General features: G+C 38.0%; 1 protein-coding gene across 4 annotated transcripts in view; it reads right to left on the bottom strand.

Moving 5' to 3' along the window:
- The window catches only part of Ttll7 (tubulin tyrosine ligase like 7), a 130,533-nt gene extending 123,903 nt beyond the window's left edge, over positions 1–6,630 (bottom strand). For 3 of the 4 annotated variants that reach the window (XR_010050264.1, XM_063257669.1, XM_063257684.1), the window contains exon 1: positions 6,492–6,630. The gene's annotated coding sequence lies outside the window, so the exon portion shown is untranslated. The remainder of the gene's footprint in view (positions 1–6,491) is intronic. The other variant, XM_063257677.1, reaches the window with a different exon arrangement.
- Positions 6,631–15,322: the final 8,692 nt, after the last annotated feature.

Raw genomic sequence — 15,322 nt, 5'->3', positions numbered from 1 at the left:
CTGACCATAGATAATTAAAATCATAGAAAACCATAAATAAGAGAAACTAGCCTATTTTTTCTTTCTAAAACATAAGATAATCACATTTATATTACCAGAATAGGTACATTTATATAAAAAAAGAAAAGCACTTGGGCAATATTGTTAGATAATTTTACTGAGAGATCTAAGACTTGATATTCAGAGATTAGTAGACTTGTATTTGCTTGTGCACCCAGTAGAACATAAATTTAGTATCTTATTATTCTAACTTTTCATAGGTTCTAAAAACAAAATTTACAGATATGCTGTTGAGCACAATATGGAAATATATATGCCATTCTATATAACTAATGAAGAACATATTTCAACTTCTAATTCTTAGTCAAAGATGCAAATATTTATTATATAAGATGAATTTTTAAAAGAGAAAATGTCTCTTTTGAAATGACAACCCCAAAACATATGTAGTAATAAATGTTTCTGCCAAAGATAAACGCCCATTTGGCATTGATTTTTGACAAGTGAAAAAGCTTTGCAACATACATAGTCTGCTGAATTTTCAACACTGATCCCTCTCTTTCAAATTTCTCTGAATATTTTAAAATGTCTATTTTTCTTAATGATTATGGCAAGTTCCTTAGTGACTGTAATAAGCATCTTGTTTATATTTTCCAAAATAATAGGCTTAATGTGTGCATTACTCAAGATGCTTATGTGAACTGAAAATAGATACCAGAGATTAGTTAAAAGTATTCAATGCTAGTATGATTATGAATACTAATTTTGCTTTTTTTATTTCTGTCTTCACACTGTTACATGAACAAAATAATGCATACTAATATTTAAAATTCTACTCTGAGACATGTTAACTAAATTTTATAATCTCAGATGTGACCAAGTCTAAAGCTAAATGCAAATGTCTCCATCTGGTTCATAAATATTAAGCTAACTACAAAAAGTACTCAGTTTCTATCATTCTTTTCCACAGAAGTATAACAAAGTTATTGGTTAGCTGTACACTGTTCTAAATATAGTGTGCTAAAATCATGGTCCTGATATTTTAGCAATCACTACTCATGTTACACATGGTCTATATGGTAGTTACCTTGAAAAAGTTGATTTCAAATAATGATGATCACAAAATAACACAGCTGCTAACTTCGCCTACCAAAGTTCTGTATTTATAATGTAGTATGACCACATCAATTAAAACAAATCTTACACAAATGAAGTTTAAGTAAGGTCATTTCACTTACAAAAAAAACAAAAAATAGTACTGCCTCAATCAAGAGCTTTTCCTGAGCAGCTAAACAATTCTGATCCAACAGACAGCCTTAAGATGATCTTGAAGCAATGCCTGGATGACTGCTGTTTTACCTCCAAATCTACAAATGTTCGATGTACTTAAAAGACAACTTTACTACACATACACTATTGGAGGAGGGAGAATTTTTTTCAAAACGTGAGCTCTTGCCATCTTGTGAAATTATATGCGACTCCTGTTCACATTTTGCAAAGTAATGAGTAAGAAAGAAATATTCAAAAGCAATCCTTCATCAAATATGATGTTCCATTTCACATGGCTAGGCAGAAGGACAAAGATAACACAAGTCTGAAAGCAATTTAGACAAAGCAAACAATGTGGATGGTTTAGCATACCCAATGGACCAACAGTATCTCAATTTCAAAAAAAAAAAAGAAAAAGAAAAGAAAGCATTTTCAGAGACCTTATGGCCAGCCCCAGAGAAGATCCAGCAAACACTTGACAACTCAATGCTAAGCCTTCAAAAGAATACAGGCCAACCAGGTGCCCACCAAGTAAAAAGTGAGAGAGAAAAAAAGAGAGAGAGAAAAATTTATTTCTCTCTCACTTTCCCAAAGCCTAAACAATCCCAATGCCCGAGCCTTGTCAACAGGATTGTGTCAGAAGATAAATGTCAAGTGGGAAACTAAAGCTAGTAGAGAATAAACCAGCTAGCCTACTTCAATTTAACTTTTCTACTTTTAATTCTAATTCTAATGTTTGCTAAGCCTACTTCAACTCTGACAAGATAATGCCTGACAGAAATCAAAATAGATTTACCACCTTCTAAGAACTTAGGCAAACTTTTAAAAAATAGCCTCCAAGGAAGCACAGAACAAATTCTGCCTCAAATACTCTGCCTCTGAATGTCTAGCTTCCATCAGAAATCATCTCCTAGAATATTTCTTTTTGTTTTGTAATGTAAGGCACTTTTTTAAATTGTTTCTTCCCAGGTTTCCTCCTCAGAATCTGCCTAAGCTCTCCAGTTGTGTCCTCAAGGTTACATTCCTACCCTCAGCTCCCTTCCACTGCTGCTCAGACACACTGAATGGCCTACTTGCCTCGACAGATTCTCAGCCTCCAGCCCAGGGCAGGTGGAAGCAGGTCCCGAAGGAAGCTCAGGAGAGAACTTGGAATAAGGAAGAAGCCCAGTCAAGGCACCAGTTCAACCCTGGCCCCTCCACAGCACAGGAGCAAGTGCTGCGTGTTCCCACAATGGACAGGGGAAAGCAGGGCAGAGTAGTCCTCTTCCATGTGGGGAATTTCTCTGGTAAACTGGAGACTGGGAACAAAGGGGAAGGGTGCATCTCAATGCTGGGAGGTGAAGGTGGGAATGTAAGCTTCTCTCTTAGTGGCTGCTGTTCCAAAAGGTCATCTCTGGCAAAAGCACCTAAGGAAGGAGATGAAAGTTTAAGTGTCCATCAAGTGCACCTCACAAACATTCCTGTACCTTGCACCCAGCACTGTGCTTACAATTAGGCAAAAGCTCCAGTTCTCACTTAGGTGTGTCCTCACACACCTAAGTTCTCCAAATTAGAGTACAAGAGTGAGTTACTATCTGTGTTTTGTATTATCAGGACACAGACCTGGAAACTCAATACAGGAGGACAGAAGCTAGCATTTCAAGGATACAAATACAGTATCAGGTGTGTGTTAGGGGTAGGAAAATGAAGGTTGAAAGTCAAAGTTCAAGAATACAACCCTGATACCAGAAAGTATTCTGTCTCACATACCTCTTGTCTTACTATGAATTCTTGCTCACTCTCACCAAACCTGTTCTCCAACTTTTATTGTATCTTCTCTCTTCTGTAGTCCCAACTGCCAACCTTTATTCCCAGCTCCTATGATTTAGTTAATCCTTCTTATCAAAAAAGAAGAGGTTGCCTGAAAGAGTATAATCTGAGGAATTACAGTCAGTTTTGGGTATTATAAGAATGCAAACATTCTATTCCCCGATATTGTGTCCCAAATTAAATACATAGAAGCCAATAGTTTCAAAACATACTTAAAGTAGTCTAACGTTAAAAACTCATACTCTATTCCCACAGGATCTTATTTTTAAGGAATTAGTTTTTAAAATAAAGAAAAAGCTATGCTCAAAGATGTTCATCACAATGTTATTTATTATCAACAACATGACAATGAGGAATAACTAGGAAACTAGTACATTTAACTAATAGAAAACTATGCACATATTTTAATAAACTACTACCTACTTTAAATTCAGCAAAAAAGACTACAGAATTTAGAAATATATATATATATATATATATATAGCATGATTAAAAGTACATATAAAAATGTTAGTAGTGATTGTCTTTACTTGTTAAGACTATAGTAATTTTCCTTTTCCTATTATTGTAGTTTTTAGATTTTTTTTTGTAATTCGATAATTGGGGTAGGGGCTTTGAAAAAGGCAAGCTTACTTGAAATGTGAAAATGTTTACTTGTGTAAGAAAGCTTTTGGTGCATTCAGTTGACAAATTCTTTTAATACCAGGAAACACCTCATCTTCTGGAAGGAGCCTCTGAACAGAGAAACAGGTCTTCTCAGAGACCTACACTTCCTATGATTTCCAGGGCAGACGTAGATCTCACAACTGACAGTCAAGATTCTTCTAATATCACTATATATCTAAACAGTCTCCAATCACTTCTTAGCTGAACCCTTGCCTAGCATTCCCCCTGTCTATAGAAATCCTTCCCAGCTCTGAGACTGACTTAACTTAATCATTTCCCTCCATGAAGGATTTCCTCATCCTCTGATCATCCCAGCCTGGTTCTGACCCTCCTATCACTTTCTTGATTCTTTAACAACCTTTTTTCTTAGGGTACTGCCATCACAATTAAAGCTCCATCACTTTTTTCTGGTATTAAACCTACAGTAAATTCTTTTGTTAACTGATCCCAAATAAATAGATACCTTTCACAGTTATGTTGGTATTATATTCATACACCAAGTCATGTTATCTAGATAAAACATGTCTTAAGTATAAAGAAAATTATAAAAGATGGAGAGAAAGGGACAAGAGCACAGACCTCTTGCAATAGGGAACAAAGGTGGCCAGGAATGAGGAGGAATAGGAAATAATAAAGTTAGGCCATGTATGGAAACTAATAACCCTAATTCATGTAAACATAATATGCCATAACATGAGCTAATAATATTAACAACAGGATAAGGAGAACTGGAGGAGGGGGAGTACGAGGAAGGAAGGGTAAGGAATAAAAAAAAAAAAAAAAAAAAAAAAACAACTGGGATATGTACATGCAACCACTCCCCAAGATGCTAATAAATTGCATGAATTGCAAACATGACTAACAAATTTTTTAAAAATTATTTTTTTAAAATGCTGCCTTTGCTTAAGACATCCTCATGTTGACCATCTATCACTGAGACATGTACCTCCCACCCCTTTTTAAAATTGCAATGAAGCTATGTTTTTGCTTATATCAATTCTGCTGTTCCCCCCCGGGATTAAACAAATTGGATTGCAAGATGCCTCACCACAGTTCAGGGAGTTGCCAATGGTCCTATGAAGAAAAAGGAAAAGAAATGCCCTCCTAAGAACCCAAATGAAGATTACCACAGGACCCTACTTCTATGTCTGAGCAACAAATATAATTTTGTGTCTCCATCTTATGTTCTAATTTAGGCAGTGGAGTTTGTCCCCCAATTAATTTAAGCAAGAATTCTCCTCTATAAATATATTCAATATCCTAGAAGTAAAAGACTAAATGATTATCTTCCTGCCTGTCATCAAATACTATGCCAGTACTTAAGAGAAAAAGAGCATCTGTACTATGCAGCCTGCCTCCTGAGATACCAACAAGAGTTGAATACTTAAGAGAAAATCCATAAATCATAAATGAAAGCCACTTAAATGACCCACTAAAAGAGAAAGGAACACATAGCATCCATTATTTCTGCAGAAGAAGCATACAAGGTCAAAATAATTGTTGATTGGGAAGAGCAGAACAAAAACAAACTCAGTTTCACTAGAAAGAGCAGAAACAAACATGCACATTTATTAAACGGTAGAAACACCTAAGAGTGAACTCCATTTACTGATCTTGGAATTTTTCTGTATTTCAGTTCCTTAGTCTATACAATGGTGGTGTTGCCAAATCAAGTTGTAATAAAGCCAGTAACATTATTTGAGACTGGACTTATCTGTCATTCTCTTACATGTGATTCAGTCACACATTATATAAGCTCCATAACTGTTCTTATTTCAAATGTTACCTAAAGTTAAAAAGATTTTCCGATTTCTTTTTCGTCCTGATTTCTCCAAGACCTGGGCATCCACCATACGTCACTACCAAGAAGTATGTGGAATCATCTCCTGTTCTGACCTAGCTCTCCTAGGTAATGTTGTCCAGACAGACAAGACAGACAGACTGATTTTGCTCAATGATAAGAAAATGAAATTTTTCCATATGATTTAAAAAATGCTCGTTCATAATAATAGAGTGAAATTTTCACATGCAGAAAGTTTCCAGGTTGGAAAACTTAACTCTGTGCTTACTACCTAGTACTGTATATACTTGTATATCTGGACCCTTTATTCTCTGACAGAATGGGAAGTCCATTTGGAACCAGGGAGATCTATGTTCAAATTCCTACTCTGTGTACTTTAACATCCCTGCTCCCCACTTTCCCACTTCTCGTTTTGAGCTGTGATGAGTTTATGCAATATTATACATAAATGTAAGAACCTGGGACCTAAACGTGGTGTTTCCTATCTTCCCTCGAATCATTTCTTCCAGTGCCTGAAGCGTTCAGCCCCACCCCGAACCCCAGACAACTTTGACAGGACGCCTTCCCCTCCGCCGCGGAAGCAGCAGGATGGACACCCAGGAGGCCGAGGCAGGACGCCGCAGGAGGGAGCGCGCCGCCGGCGCAGCCCGTAACCGCCCGGGACCCGGTCGCGCTTTCGGGGGCTCCGCACACTGCTCGCCGGCCAGGTCGGCGGGACCAGGGCGCAGCGGGGCTCTGGGCTGCCCCCCGCCCTGCCGCGCCCGGGGCTCCGCGGCGCCGGCACCGTCCCCCATCCCCCAACTCTGGGCACCGGCGCTGCTGAATCATCCGCCAGGGCTCCGCCGTCTCCGCGGGACGCCGTCCCGACCGCCACGCCGCGGGAGGGGGCCGAGACCTCGGGGTGCGGGCCGGCGACGAGCTCGCAGGGGCGAGGGCAGGTACTCACCGCGCCGAGGGCGTCCCGCGGGGTCCTAGCCTCCGGCCGCGGGCGGCTCCCGAGGCGGCAACCTGCGCGGTGGCCTGCGACCCTCCGCAACCCTCGCCCGCCACCGCCCCAGCAACCGCGGCTCGGGACCGGCGCTCGAGCGCAGCAGCGGGAGCAGCGCTAGCAGCGCGAGCAGCTGTGAGGCTCCAGGGGTGGAGGCTCCCGGCGGGACAGACCATTCACCCTCCGCGCCCGGGGGTGCGCGGCGTGCGGGGAGGCGCGGGCTGCGGTTGGGAGGAACCAAGCGCGAGGGGGACCCTCGGCCCCCTGCGCGTGAAGGCCTGGGGGCGGGGACCATCGCGGGGGCTACTGCGTCTCCTCGCTGGGACCTGGTAACGGTGCCACGGCTCTTCCGGGATCCCCCCTCGTCTGGAGTGGTGGTCCCGCTCGGGCTCCTTTAGAACGCGGCAAACAGAGGACCTAGCAACCGGGCCGGGCCGGTCCAGCTCCGGAGATGCGCAGGGCGCGGGCCCGCGGCGCCTCCGGCTCCACCCCGCGGTCTCCACCTGGTTCTTGTCACGGACAGCTCGGCACAAAACGTGGGGCGCCCAGAATCTTTCCAGGAGGTCTTCGGATCTCTAAAAATCTAAGCACCTTTAGTCGCAGGGAAAGTTAGAAAATGAAATCAGGTGGGGCCCCACCCTGCGGCGCCCTGAAGCCAGGAGCAGGTGCGCCAGAGCGCCACAGCTGCTGCCAAGCAAAGCGGACCTCAGCGGTTGCGAAAATGTAGATTTAGGGAGCCGCTTTGACTCCCAGAGCTCTAAAAGGTTGTAAAAGAAATTCAAGAATATTTGAGGTTCGCCGAGAGTCATAATTTTAGAGATGATTGTGCTGTAAAATGGGATGAAATCAAGTCGTTAAATGAACTAGGAAAAGTCCTCCTTGCACATGATGCTCCCTTACACTTTGGTGTCCTTGCCGCTGTTAAAACAACTCAAAAATAGGTTCGGTTCAAACCACAGTGAAGATAAAAATAAAGAGTACAATTTCAGTTGGAAGTTGGAACAGAGTTGGCAGTTACCTAGAAGATGCGAATAAAGAGGAAAAGAGGTCTTCAAATAGACTTCAATATGAAATTTCACAAAATCATTGTTTTGTGGATGAAAGCTATTTTTATCTTTTGAGTAAAGCAAAATAAATTGAATGCCTACTAGGAACTAAACGGTAGACTGGCGGTGTCTTTATAATTTCTTTCATTTCTTTTAAAAACTTGTAAGGTTGGTAACATTGTTCCTAATTTTTAAGTGGAGAAACTGCACTCAGACCTTGCTGTGTTAGGTTCACAAACTGAGCTTCATGCAGAACTATTCTGAGACATTACCAGAAGAAATGTTAGGGTCATGTGAGAATAAGATGTAATTCTCCATTGCCTATCTCATCACTCTTACACTATCATTTATTTACATCGTATTACATGTTATGCCATGCTTATACTATTACTATAGGACACTTTATCATTCTTCCAATCCCAGGAATAAAGCTAAAGTTTTAAACCTACCATTATGGTTCTTCAAATATCTCACCAGAATTGAAAGAAAAAATAAAAGGATAGCAGAATAGTCACAACTCGCACATCACCTACAGAAAGCTTTTCTAGAATTGGAAATAAATTTAAATTGCCTATGTATGGTGCGCCATTACCATTGCCTGTTAGTGTTAATATTCACACCTCCTTACCAGCACACAGAAATCCCCAGAGCCCCTTGTTGCTGAGCAGCCAGAGCACTAGTTCTCCAGAGAAGCTAGGCAGCTGCAACTCGGGAAAAAGGGGTCATAGCTTAAGAAATGAATGATTCTTGAAGACGAAGGTGGGATTTAAAATGTATCATTTGTGGAGCTGATGGATTGATGTCCTCTCCAATCATCTATTTCTACTGTATAGTTTATATTATTAGCGAATTGTGTTTCTGACTAAAGATGGAAGAGAATTTTTTTTGTGATAGTGGCCTTGGAAAGCTGACAAAAGGAATGGAGGGGATGGTTGGCACCTGTGTTCTCTGCTTTCAGGTCTCCAGTTTTGAGCCTGCTTGAGAAACACAGTAGGACCAGAATCATTTTCACAAATGACCGTGAGATTTCAGATCTATGAACTACTACTGTTAGCCTGGTGAGAAATCCTGTAGGTACCAAGCTGGAGAAAGAGTCATTTTATCTGCCAGTCTGCCTAGACCTCTGTGCAGTTTTGCCACCAAAAAAGAACTGCTGTGCCCAGCGAGGGCGTGTTCTCATGAAGGACACAGGGATCCAAAATAAGGTCAAAATAAGTCGACTCTCAGAGGAATAGAGAAAAGGAGTAGAATTGTTTGTGAGCACCTGGAAGACAGCTGAAGATTTCCTGTGGTGAATGAAAGGGTCTGAATTGAGGAAAGTAATTTATTACATAAAGTGATGGTTAAACCTTGTTTAGACATTGATTATTGGGGTGAATTCACTTGTATTCATAAGTGTATGACCTGAGGACATTCAAAGGTATTACTTTAAAATGAAAATAGTAAACGAGTAGAATCAGAATATGTCATGCCTTTGATAAAACTTCATTCAGAACCACAATGTTGAATCTTGATTCAAGAATATTACCTATTATATATTAGCTCCATACAGTACACTTGTGGAAACATTAACATCATCATCACAAATACTACTGCTGAGGAGATAATAGTGTTGATCCTGTCTGATGGTTTTCAGATAGCACATACTAAATTGGCAAGGGAAACACTTGTATCATGGAGAAGGAAATTCTGTTGTCATGCCTATTTTATGATTGAAGAAAACAAGAGTTAAAATAGAATATGGTTGCAACCCAAACCAATATGTTATGTTGTTTTCAACAAACTTTCACTATTTACTGCTACATAAAAAGGGTATATTTTGTTTCTCTAAAATAGAAAATAATATCATGTTTATTTTTAATGTCTATTCCAACTCTCATTTTTAAGAGAGAATGTGTCATTTTTCATGAAAAATTAAAATTAAGCCCCCTCACTGAAAATCTTTACTAGGTTTCTGTGCTCAGACAAGAAACTCTCAGATAAGCAGTGTTACTGCAGCATTAGCCAGTGAGTCCTAAAATTCTTACTGTTGATACTGATTGCAGAAACTCTTAGTGGTACAAATCTGGAATCTCTATTTTTATTATATTCTTATGAAGTTCCATAAGTAATTCTAATGTACAACCAAGTCTGACCAGACCTTACAAGAACAATGTGTGAAAAAAAACAAACAAAATAAAAAACAAGACAAAAAACCCCAAAACACCTGTCCTTAGACTTCGTTCATTCTTTAACTCTAGTATTTATTGATCAGGAAACAAGGGATAGGTATTTAAAACCTACTATATATAATTTGACATTTATTAAATATAAAAGTATTTACCAAAGTGTTTAGAATCATTTTCAGTGTTATTTTGATGCTTCTCAAAAAATCTTTTTTAAAAAACCAAGTTAAAATTGGTACTTATTAAAAATTACTGTTGTGTGCAGACAAAGGCCATTATCAATTGTCATATAGTATTTTATGTAGGAAAAATAATATTAGATTTATCTATTGGTTTTGGATAATCAACATAGTTGTACATTGTCCTAATTAAGAAGGTAATAAAGTTTTTTGTTTGCCTGTATTTCGTTTTACATAATATTTTTTATAGTTTTGTTTATATGCTGTGCTCTATACCTTTCTTACCAACCTTGGGCCAAGTGGTTTCATAGTGTTTATCTTTTGAATCAAATGTTCTTTCCAGATCCTTTGCTAAGTGCCTTTGCCTGAATGCAGGAGTGGGGAGGAGTGATTTCTATAGTTTACCTTATACCCATCCAATTCACCAAGCTCCCTTGTTTTTCAGGATGGTCTCTTGGGTTTTCAAAGAAAACAGGCATAGCCTGCATAAGGAAATGTATCCCTTGTTTAATTAGTTACACCAGTTATGTTATTTCTCATTGCTAAGTCATCAATGTAAGTGATTTTGGTGATGCTTGCCTGATACCTAATATTAAGCAAAAGGTTTAATTTTGGCCATTTAGACCATGATGGCTAGTGATCTTTTCTTTATGTAGGTAATTTTTTTCTGTTCCAATTTCCCTTAGATTTTCCTTTGGCATTCGTCTCTTGACGTTTCCTTTTCCCAGTCTATTGATAATGATCAGCGGTTTTTTTTCTTTTAATTTTTAATGTACGCAATTTGTAGCCAGACTTCCTGGTATTGAACTGTGCTTTTATTACTTTAATAAACCCTGATTTGTTGTAGTATTTTACTCTTTAGAGTTGTCTACAATGTGCTATTTAAATATTTGGCATCTATAATTGGTGATGAAACTGATGTATACTTTTAATGGTTTTTCCATTCTTTCCTAGAATGTGGTATCCACATAATTCAGGGTTCATAAAATTAGTTAATGAACATTTAATCTAACTGTTACAATAGTTTAAATAATATTGGAACTTTCTGTTTTTAATAGCTAGATTAAAAATTCAGCTGTGAGTTCATCTGCCTGCAGTCTTTTTCAATAAAAAATCATGAATCACTTTTCCAGTTTCTTCTATAATAATTGTTCAGTTCATCTTTTTTTTTCTCTGTGTCAGATGTAATAGCATATTTTCCTAGGAAAGTATTGATTTCTTCTAGGTTTTATTTTCTTTTTTTTTTAAACTTTTTTTTTTTTTTTTTTACTGGTACCGGGGATCAAACTCATGACCGCCTGCTTGCAAGGCAGGTGCTTATGCCAGTGAGCTAAATTCCCAGCCCCAGGTTTTATTTTCTTAACATATTGATATCAAATCACTATTAGTATTCACTTATATGTTTTTCAACCTATTTCCTATTTTCATATAATTAATCTTTTGTAATTTTATTTTTCTTAGTAGACTCACATAGTATTTTTCAATTTTACTTATTTATTTTAAAAAACCAAGTTTTGAATTTATATACTTGTTCTATTATCTTATCTTCTTTTAAGAACTTCAGCTTCTATCATTAATACCTTCCTAAAAGTTTCTTTTGTGGCTTTTTATTATATACAATTTTCAAAAAAATGTATTTATAATAATACATATATACTTATATACGAAGTATAACTAAAAATATAGTAACAGCTTAAATTTTTGGAAATTTATTATTGTAAAAGACACATTGCCATTAGTCCTCCTCAAAGTACTTCACCTCTCTTTGAATATACTTATTCCATCATTCTTGCCACATTCCAATGAAGCTCTGGAAGTCCACTTTCATGAGTGTCATTACAAGAAATAATTAAAAATACAATGATGCTACTGTCAGAACCCATCCAATGGAAAAACAGGCTCATAAAAACATTACAGTATGTCATCATTCACCAAATCTGGCACTGTGTAACTTCTGGCTCCTTCCCAAAGTCAAAATGACGATGAAAGCAAACGCTTTGAACGGATGTTTACATTTTCCCAAAATGCATAAATGAAAATCTAACCATCAATGTGACAGTGTTAAAGAATTGAGACATTTGAAGCTTGGTAGGTTGTGAGGGTCAGGACTTTAAGGATGGAACTAATAAGAAACCCCAGAAAGCTGCCTTGCTCTTGTACTATGTGAGGATATTGTAAGAAGATAACATCTATGGATTTAACAAGAAAACTGCACCAGATAATGAATCTGCCAGTAACTTGATCTTAAATTTCTTGATCTCCAGAACTATAAGAAATAAATTTCTGCTGTTTATAAGTTATCCAGTCTACGATGTTTTAAGAGCCAAAATGGACTAAAGACAATACAATATGTTAAATCAAGTTTAATACTTGCATTACTTATTTATTCTATATACTATCTATAGGTTTTTGTCTCTGTTTTGTTTTTATCTGTTAAATTCTTTCAATTCTGGGAGAGAAGCACTGAAAAACCAATTCATACTGTCTGTCCTTATTGTTTTCAGTGCTTTTATATGTCACATCATCTGCTGTTAATATTGCCATTCTTGATGCCTTTCTATGTGTATTCACTATTCGGCTTGATTTGATTCTACTTTCAACCTCTTCGCTACTGTTTTAAATTTGTTTTTCAAAAAGCATGCATCTGTTTTTTTTTTTAAGCAAATTAGAGAATTTTAGTCCAATCATATTTCATGTGAACCGAATGTTCTTCACTTTATTCTTTCCATCCTTTTTTTTTTTACCAAATCTTATACTACCCCCCTCCATTTGGATAAGTATTCTAGAATACTTCTACTTCCTCTTTTAGCATCCTTTTAATCCTATTATCCTTTTCATCTTTTTCCATCTTGAGGGTTTCTATTTTGGTATATTATTTGGTTCAATCTTTTTCTTGTGGACTTTTCTGTGAGGAAACGTAAGTAGTAAACTCTTGTACAGATATCTGTCATGATAAGAGATGAGCGATATCTTATCCAATTAATGAATTCTTTAAGCTCCTACTCTTAGTGTAATCTGTGGATACTATTTGATTTTTTGTAACTTCTGTTATTGCAGATAAGAAATCCAATACAAGTTGATAGGCTTTCCCTTATAAATATTTTTTTCTTACTGCTTGAAAGTTTACAAGATTTTTTTTCTGTATCTCTGTCATTCAAGAATTTTACCAAGCTTCAGTCTTAAACCAGGAAAATTTTATTCTGATTGCTTTAAATTATTGGCTTCTTCCATTGATCATTTTTCTCCATTTTTAAAAAAAAATATTTTAAAATTTTTCTTCTTTTGAAATTGAGAGAAATGCCAATCCATTGGACTTGAACTTGACTTCATTTCCTCTTGAGTTTTTTTTAGATATTTCTTAGACCTGGACCACTAATTCAGATTTCAAGAGACATTCTCTTCCTTCATTTCTTTCCCTGAAATTTTGTATGGAGAGTCATATTTTCATTTCCAGAAGACATTTTTAGGTTGCCCTTGACACTTAATTCATATTGTCACTAACTCCTCTAGCTAGGAGTTCTGGAGGCTGCCCTCCTCTGAGCTACTGGATGGGTTATTTTCTAAATCAGCTCATGGACGTGCATTTTAACTGACAGGCAAGCCACAGACAGTGAAAGATGAAGCTTACGTTTATGGCAGGGGTCTATAGATTAAAGCAGAAAGACTGCCAGGCCTTAGTACAGGTTCTAAAGGAAGCCCTACTGGTCTCGTATCTCCTAGTACTGTTATAGTTTAAGAATCAGGAAGATCCAGCTTCCTGCACAGATTTATCTTGGCTTGATGAGGTTGAAGAGATTTGAGCCAACATTGTTTTCTGCAGTGACCCACAGCTCTGTAACCAGCATTTCCTCATCTCCACTGCTCTTTGTTCTAACTAGACTGCTCTTAGTTCTAACTAGCTCCCTGATGATGTCCTTTCCCATCCCTTAGGGGAGAAAGGGTTTTGTTACTTCGCTCAGCCAAAATCCCAACAGAACCTGATACCTCATTTCCATTCCAGCAGCCCATGGAAGCCAGCAACCATGAGGCTCCTGGGAGATAGATACATCAAAGCTGAAGATGAAGGAACCGGTGGCTCTGTTTGTGTCAACACGTTACCAAACTCATTTAACCACAAAAATGTGTGTGTATAAGTCAAGTTAACATTTATTTCAATCTCTCACTCTATCAAGCAATATTTTACTCTCCATCAGTTCAAGTTCTTCCCATATTTTTCTTAGAACTGGGTTATGAGTTAGTGATGCTGAGATACTGAGTAAATAGAAATGGGCATCTGATCTGAGTCATCTATTTTCACACCCATATAAAGACAGACTGTTTTAGTTTCTACTGCATGTTGTAACACTATTTTCAGGTTTTTAAAAAAGATACATGGAGGACAATGAGGGTAGGGTCCCTGGCTGAGGCCATTGTAGTCCATGCTTTGAAAATTAAGGTTTGTCCAGAAGAATAATGTCAGCCAAGAATAAATGTGAATGAAAGACTAAGAGCTTCCCTGGAGTGGGAGAGAGACAAAGTCAGAGACAGAGAGACAGAGAGAGAGAGAGAGAGAGACAGACAGAGATCATCCTAAAGGAAAAAAAGTAAAATGTACAAGCTCATTTCAATAGCCATTCATTTTTGCCAGATTCAAGAGATAACTTGAGTGTAGATTAATACCATTTGCCTCCATTATCTCTCAGCCTAGTTCCCAAGTTCAAGTCCTGTAAAGACTCAGCAAAACTAAAATCTTGTTTTACCAGAAACTGAGTAAAACACAAAGCAGTAACATTCAGCCCTCCATAACAACAACAAGTAATTCATTGTGCTCAAACAAAGGGTTGTTGCTGCTTGTTTGTTTTCCTAATTTCAACTGGACCCATTTTAGGGACAGTACTTTATCATGGGGATCAGCAGTGTCAGCAAATTGGGATACAAGCAACACAGTTGGCAGCAGAGTCAGATTTCCTCCAATCTCAAGTAAAGGGGAAGGATGCCATGGTAATCAAATGTCCCAAGCTGAGCAACTTTCCACTAGCCCCTCTGCTCTCCTGGAAATAACTGAGAAGCAGGCAGTGTAGAACTCAGGGCATCTCAGAAAAAGTGTGGAAAGGACCAAAGCTACTGGTAGATACTGTGTTGACATTTTTACCCTTGTCTCAAAAGTATAAGAAGACACAACTTTAGTCCCATCAGTAATGGATGTCTGGCCCGTGGACTGACCAGTTTTTTTAGCTCATAACCCATACTGCCATCTCTTTCTCACTTAGAGAAGGAATTCTTCAAAGTAGATCACTAACAAAGTAGATGTTAAACCTCCCAAACATTTGTTCTACTGATTATAGCCCCACAATTTTATGATGCAATTTGAAGACTGCAGAATTATTAGCTTCTCAGAGAAGATGATCTCTGGTCTTCTA

The sequence above is a fragment of the Cavia porcellus genome, unplaced genomic scaffold (assembly GCF_034190915.1).
Source record: "Cavia porcellus strain 051 isolate PalLab524CR breed Dunkin Hartley unplaced genomic scaffold, mCavPor4.1 scaffold_1, whole genome shotgun sequence".
NCBI classification, from domain to species: Eukaryota; Metazoa; Chordata; class Mammalia; order Rodentia; family Caviidae; genus Cavia; species Cavia porcellus.
This window is presented reverse-complemented; position numbering and strand designations above follow the sequence as displayed.